The following is a 6,657-nucleotide window of genomic DNA, read 5'->3' as shown; positions in this document are numbered from 1 at the left end:
TCACACACACTCTCACAAACACACACTCACACAAACACACACCTGGAGAAGATCGACCCTAAACGCCTCAGAACACACACTCACTCACTCACACACACACACTCACACACTCACACACACACACACACACACCTGCAGAAGAGGGCGCTGCCGACTGAGACCTGCTCTGGACGCCTTCAGGCCTGAAATGTCATTTGAAATATTTCGCCCATAATGACCTGATGATGGAAAGCAGAATCTTTCATTGGATTATTGTGTCATTTCTCACACGACTTCATTTCTTAGATTACTCATTTTGAACTAGAACGTTACCACTCTTATTTTTTTTTTTAAGTTTGTAAATTGATTCTTGTATAAATATTCACTTTGCTGTAAACATGTTTCTCGTGTTCTTTCACTGAAGACACGGAGTCTGACTTCAGTGTGTGTTGTTGCTGTTTGAGTGTGGAAAAGCTCCGGTTCCCTTTCGAGAACGGCCACGTCGTATCGCGTAGCTATAGCTAACTAACACGCAGTGAGGAACTCCTGTCCTCCAGAATAGTGAAGCTCATGTGAAAACGCAGTGCAGCTGCACAGCAACACCAGCAGAGCTACTAGCGGCTGTGCTGAGGCGTCCTATGGCGAGGCGGCTCAGACGCGCCAACCAATCAGGCAGCTTGGCGCCAAGCACGTCAGAGCCCGCCAGAAGGGGCGTGGCCTATAGCTATAAAAGCCCCTCTATTCCGCCACAGCACAGGATAAACTCCTTCAGCGACCTTTCACGTCTCTGTCTCCTCTACGAAGCTTCGCCGTCGAGTCTGCTAGAACGAGCCTTAGCTGCAGCGGACCAGCGCCTTCTCTTCTGTCGCCCGCTCTCCTGCGGCCATCCGGTGACCACGCACACGCATGTGTTCGCCGTCGCGTCAGCCTGCCCGTCTTCATGCTGCGGGCACGGTTAGCTCTCTTTAAAAAAGATGGCGGCACCGGTCCTTCTGCGCTTCCTTTTCCCGCACTACTTCAGCCGCGGAAGAAGAAGCGCCTCAGCCAGCGTCAACCTGAGCACATGGAGTTAAGCGAGCCCACGCCGGCCACGTCCCCGCCATCGCTTCCTCCATCAGAGTCCACTTCGCCGGTCCTGTTTACTCAGGCGGACCCCTCCCAGCGAGCCTCGTCTCCTCCGGCGGATCGGACGGGGAACAGCTCGACGACAGCCTCTCCATCGCGGCGTCTGAGGAAGAGTGGTCAGGCTCAGTTGACCCCCAGTGCTAGCGGCAGGCCGAACTCTGATGCCGCGTTCACATCAAACGCGAATAGAGCGTCTGGCGCGAGTGATTTCAATGTTAAGTCAAGGTAAAGTTAAGGTCAACGTCTGGAGGTCCTGCGGCGCGAATGAGGCGTTTAGCGCAGCCCGGTAGATGCGAATTTGCCTCATTTACGCGTTCAGTTCGCGCAAATGAGGTGAATTGAGCGCGAGTGGTGCTTTGTGCATTCACGCGTCTGACGTCCGAGTTGAACATTTTTAACTTTGGCGTCAACCAATCAGGAGCCTGCTTGCTGCTGTCACGTGGTGAAGTGACGTGATAAACGGGGGAAGGCCCGCTTTTCAGTTTATAATGTCATTTTAAATGTTTGGCCTCAATAACTTATTTTGTAATATGACTAAATGCCCGCGTGAAAGAAGGAATGACATTGTTCAGATATATGTGAATGTGACACTGAACACTTGCAGTCACATTTCTGAATGAGATGAAGAAAAACTCACATAATTAAAGAAGTCGTTTGACTGACGTTATAACGGGTCATTAATGTATTTGAACTTATATGTGTCATATAATAGAACCGAAGCTATAGATTGTGAATTTAAACATGTCTCGTTTACCAGCGGCAGACGTCAGGAGCACTAGCCGAGGTGAGGCGGCTCCAGCGGGTTACATGAGCGCTGAGCGCCGGTGATCGCCTGGACCTCACGACTCCGAAACGTCAGATCAAATTTTTAAATAGGCGCTATCTTTATAAACCACAGATTTGAGCTTTAAACAACTACATTCTCGACTGAACAACTCTTAAAACTACATTTCGTGACACGATAACAGTAGTATTTTTACATTTTCCGGCCTTTCTTGCAAACAGAACCGCCTGCACTGGCCCCTCCCACAAGAAGCGGATTTCGCCTCGGATTTCGCTTTGAATGCATTCAAAATGTTCAAGCGTCAAACTAGCCGCGAATTTGACGCTCTATTCGCGTTTGGTGTGAACGTAGCATGGCGCGGAGATGCTTCGAGTTCTCCACAGGAGGCGTGGCCTCTTCGTGGGCTTGGTCCAGTGGTGTACCAATAGAAGACACTTGCGCAGCCGGCTGGTCCTCGCCGTCCACATTGGTTAGGTTCTGTAATTTGGAGGTACCCTGCTTACAAGCCCGAGTCCTCTCAGTGTGATGGCTCAACCCGGCGGGCGTCCGGTCTTATCAGTCTAACAAGTTACTGTCCATAAGCACAACATTGTCCTGGGAAGTATTTCTGGCCACATGAGCCCTCATTATGTCCATTAGGACCCGACTCACGTCTGGTTCGTTGGTTTTATTAGTGGCTTGTGTTTCGGGTTGTCACCCTAGGCTCCAGTTCGAGACGGAATCAGTTGCTGTAGTGTGGCGTTTTACATTGCGTCCCCACTGCGTATTAGCTATGCAATACGAAGTGACCGTTCTCGAAAGGGAACTTACTCGGTTGCTAACGTTACCTCGGTTCCCTGAGAGTAAGGAACGAGTATTGCGTAGCCTGCCGGACTATTACAATCTGTCAGGTGTTATCGCTTCAGTCGATTTAACCTGTGCTATGGCGGAATAGATGGGCTTTTATAGCTAAAAGCCACGCCCATTCTGACGTGCTTGGTGCCAAGCTGCCTGATTGGTTGGCGCGTCTGAGCCGCCTCGCCATAGGATGCCTCAGCACAGCCGCTGGGCGAGCGAGTAGCTCTGCTGGTATTGCTGTGCAGCTGCACTATGTTTTCAAATATGAGCTTCAATATTCTGGAGGAAAGGAGTTTCCTCACTGCATGTTAGCTACGTAACGCAATACGAAGTGAACGTTCTCGAAGGGGAACCGAGGTTACATTAGTAACCGAGTACGGTCTTCTCAGTAACACTTTACAATAAGGTTCATTTATTAAGTAAGGGATAATGTTGTTATCTCAGAATAAACCCGACAGGGTGATCAGGATCAGGTCTTCATCAGCCTGAAGGGGTTTATTCTGAGATCATACACACACACACACCTGAAGGGGTTTATTCTGAGATCACACACACACACACACACTCACACACACCTGAAGGGGTTTATTCTGAGATCACACACACACACACACACCTGAAGGGGTTTATTCTGAGATCACACACACACACCTGAAGGGGTTTATTCTGAGATCACACACACACACACACCTGAAGGGGTTTATTCTGAGATCACACACACACACCTGAAGGGTTTTATTCTGAGATCACACACACACACACACCTGAAGGGGTTTATTCTGAGATCACACACACACACACACACCTGAAGGGGTTTATTCTGAGATCACACACACACACTCACACACACCTGAAGGGGTTTATTCTGAGATCACACACACACACACACACCTGAAGGGGTTTATTCTGAGATCACACACACACACACACCTGAAGGGGTTTATTCTGAGATCACACACCTGAAGGGGTTTATTCTGAGATCACACACACACACACACACACACACCTGAAGGGGTTTATTCTGAGATCACACACACACACACCTGAAGGGGTTTATTCTGAGATCACACACACACACACCTGAAGGGGTTTATTCTGAGATCACAACCGGCTGGATGTACATTCCCTTGTGAAAAAGAAGTGTGCTTAATTGTATTGAAAGCGTACTTTTTTTGTGCTTAATATCATAAAAGTATACTTTTTGAAAAGTGCACTTGCAGATAATATAATATAGTTCAAATTAAATACCACTTAAGTGTACTTAAAGGGAATGCACTTTAATGACAATATTTCTTAACACACTTAAGTGCACTTTTTACAAATGCACTTTGTAATAATGTCTAATTAAGTTTAACTTAAAGTAAGTACACTTTAATCACAATATTTCTTAACACACTTAAGTGCACTTTTTACAAATGCACTTTGTAATAATGTCTAATTAAGTTTAACTTAAAGTAAGTACACTTTTATCACAATATTTCTTAACACACTTAAGTGCACTTTTTACAAATGCACTTTGTAATAATGTCTAATTAAGCTTAACTTAAAGTAAGTACACTTTCATCACAATATTTCTTAACACACTTAAGTGCACTTTTTACAAATGCACTTTGTAATAATGTCTAATTAAGTGTAACTTAAAGTAAGTACACTTTCATCACAATATTTCTTAACACACTTAAGTGCACTTTTTACAAATGCACTTTGTAATAATGTCTAATTAAGTTTAACTTAAAGTAAGTACACTTTTATCACAATATTTATAAACACACTTAAGTGCACTTTTTACAAATGCACTTTGTTATAATGTCTAATTAAGTTTAACTTAAAGTAAGTACACTTTCATCACAATATTTCTAAACACACTTAAGTGCACTTTTTACAAATGCACTTTGTTATAATGTCTAATTAAGTTTAACTTAAAGTAAGTACACTTTCATTACAATATTTCTAAACACACAAGTGTCAGTTTTCTACATAATATTTGACAATAAAATGTAATTTATGAGAGGAGTTCTTTATTTAATATTAATGTATTGTACTTTACATCTGTGTAGAGAATACTTTTAATATCATTATGTTGATCTAAGTAAATTAAACACATTTAGTTGTGAGCAAAGTTAAACAAATCTAAACAAAATTAAATTGCATTTAAATTCAGTTAAAATACATTTCATTTAAATTAGACTACACTACACTATAAAAATGATTGACTTTTAGTTAGGTGAATGAATCAAGTTTTGTGAACTTACAGAGTCTAACAACACAATGAGTTTGAACAGAAATTAAAAAGCTGAAATATAACCATGCATGAAATATATTAACTTTATTTAATGCGCATGCGCCAGAAATACTACGTCACGATGACGCACTACTTCACTAGAGTTTGAAAAATGCACTGTTATGTTTCTGTAATCGCGATTCGTGAGGAAAGGAAACTGAAGCTGCGCAATCAGGAAGAGAACGCCACGTTTGATTACAGATGAGACGTTATACTGCAATAATGAGTCAAGTAAGTATATCTTGATGCTTTCTTTATTTTAAAATTTTCACCGTAACATGGCAGTTGTTATTGCGATTAAGAGTGTAACACATTAAATTATTTTCATCGCAGACAGACGCAATAGACTCGGGAGGTGAATTAATCAGGTTTTCAATAATTTATCTATGATTGCATTCTAATAATTTCTTACATCATAATATGTTCGCGTGTGGGTGTGTTCGACGAATTTGGCTGCTGAAAAAATATATAATTTAATTAAACCGACTTTTTAAATCATTTAAACATTACTAAATGACAAATTTGCTAAATACAGATCCAATATTGTAACACTCGAAGACATTTATATACATTTAATACATATAATCAATGTTATAACCACCATAAATATTTAATATATCACTCTAGAAATAATGCTTGTAATGTAGCATTATTTTTTTATTTTTGCATTTGAAGAGTGAGTTGTTCAGTTACTATTTGTTTTGGAATATGTTATTTTTTTGTGCTTATCTTGAGTTACACGTTCATTTTGCAGGATCAGTTCATATGTGATTGGAGAGACAGTGGAAGCGGTGTGGAATCACAGGCCTGTATTGATGAGGTGATGTTAACGTTACATAATTTGTCATGAATTGTTGCACAGACAGCACACCCTGATCAAGCTGAAACACTGCTATCAAGTCACTTACTATCCCTATAGCTTTTAAATACTTTAAATCTTCTCCATTTGTAAGTAATAAATTCCCACCTGTGCATTTACAGATGCCCCTATAATCATCATATATTTTACAGGTATCAAACCAAAGGAAGAGGGCCGCAGAATTGCTGTGTCAACCGTGGTACCAGTAAATACAGGAACATCCTTCATGAAGATTTGCGCGGTAAGCTGAAACTTACAAGCCAAGATGAGGAAACGTTTGCATGGGTCTTGGGTATGGAAGTAAAATAATGGCAAATGTTTTTGAAACAAAAAAGCCTGTTGAATTGCACTACTTGAAAAAAAAAAAAATGCATTGCATTAACTATGCTTGCATTTTAATGCATTGTATTTTTAGGGATTGCATTGGGTTGAAATTTAAGCTGTGAATATTTCCATTAAAAACATTTCAAACCCATTTTCATTATTAAAAATCCAATAATCCATATTCACCTTTAATATTTTACTTCAAAAATATTCAAATGGTTTAAAAATACAACCTATAATATTTAACAGGTGATTTTCGGTCAAAAAAATGTTTCCGCTTCGCAAATTCAGTGGTTGGACAGTAAATTCAACTTTAACATCCAGGAACTGCTAGCCTGGAAATCCAGACCCAAATCCGAAAGATTAAGGGTCTGGCATTGAGTAATATAAATCACCCAACTCGAGGGGCGGCACCAAGCATGTATTTGAAAATCTCAATGCACGCAATTGGATAATACTAGTACGACC

Source organism: Phoxinus phoxinus (genome assembly GCF_949152265.1).
Source record: "Phoxinus phoxinus genome assembly, chromosome: 10".
In the NCBI taxonomy this organism is placed as follows: Eukaryota; Metazoa; Chordata; class Actinopteri; order Cypriniformes; family Leuciscidae; genus Phoxinus; species Phoxinus phoxinus.
This window is presented reverse-complemented; position numbering follows the sequence as displayed.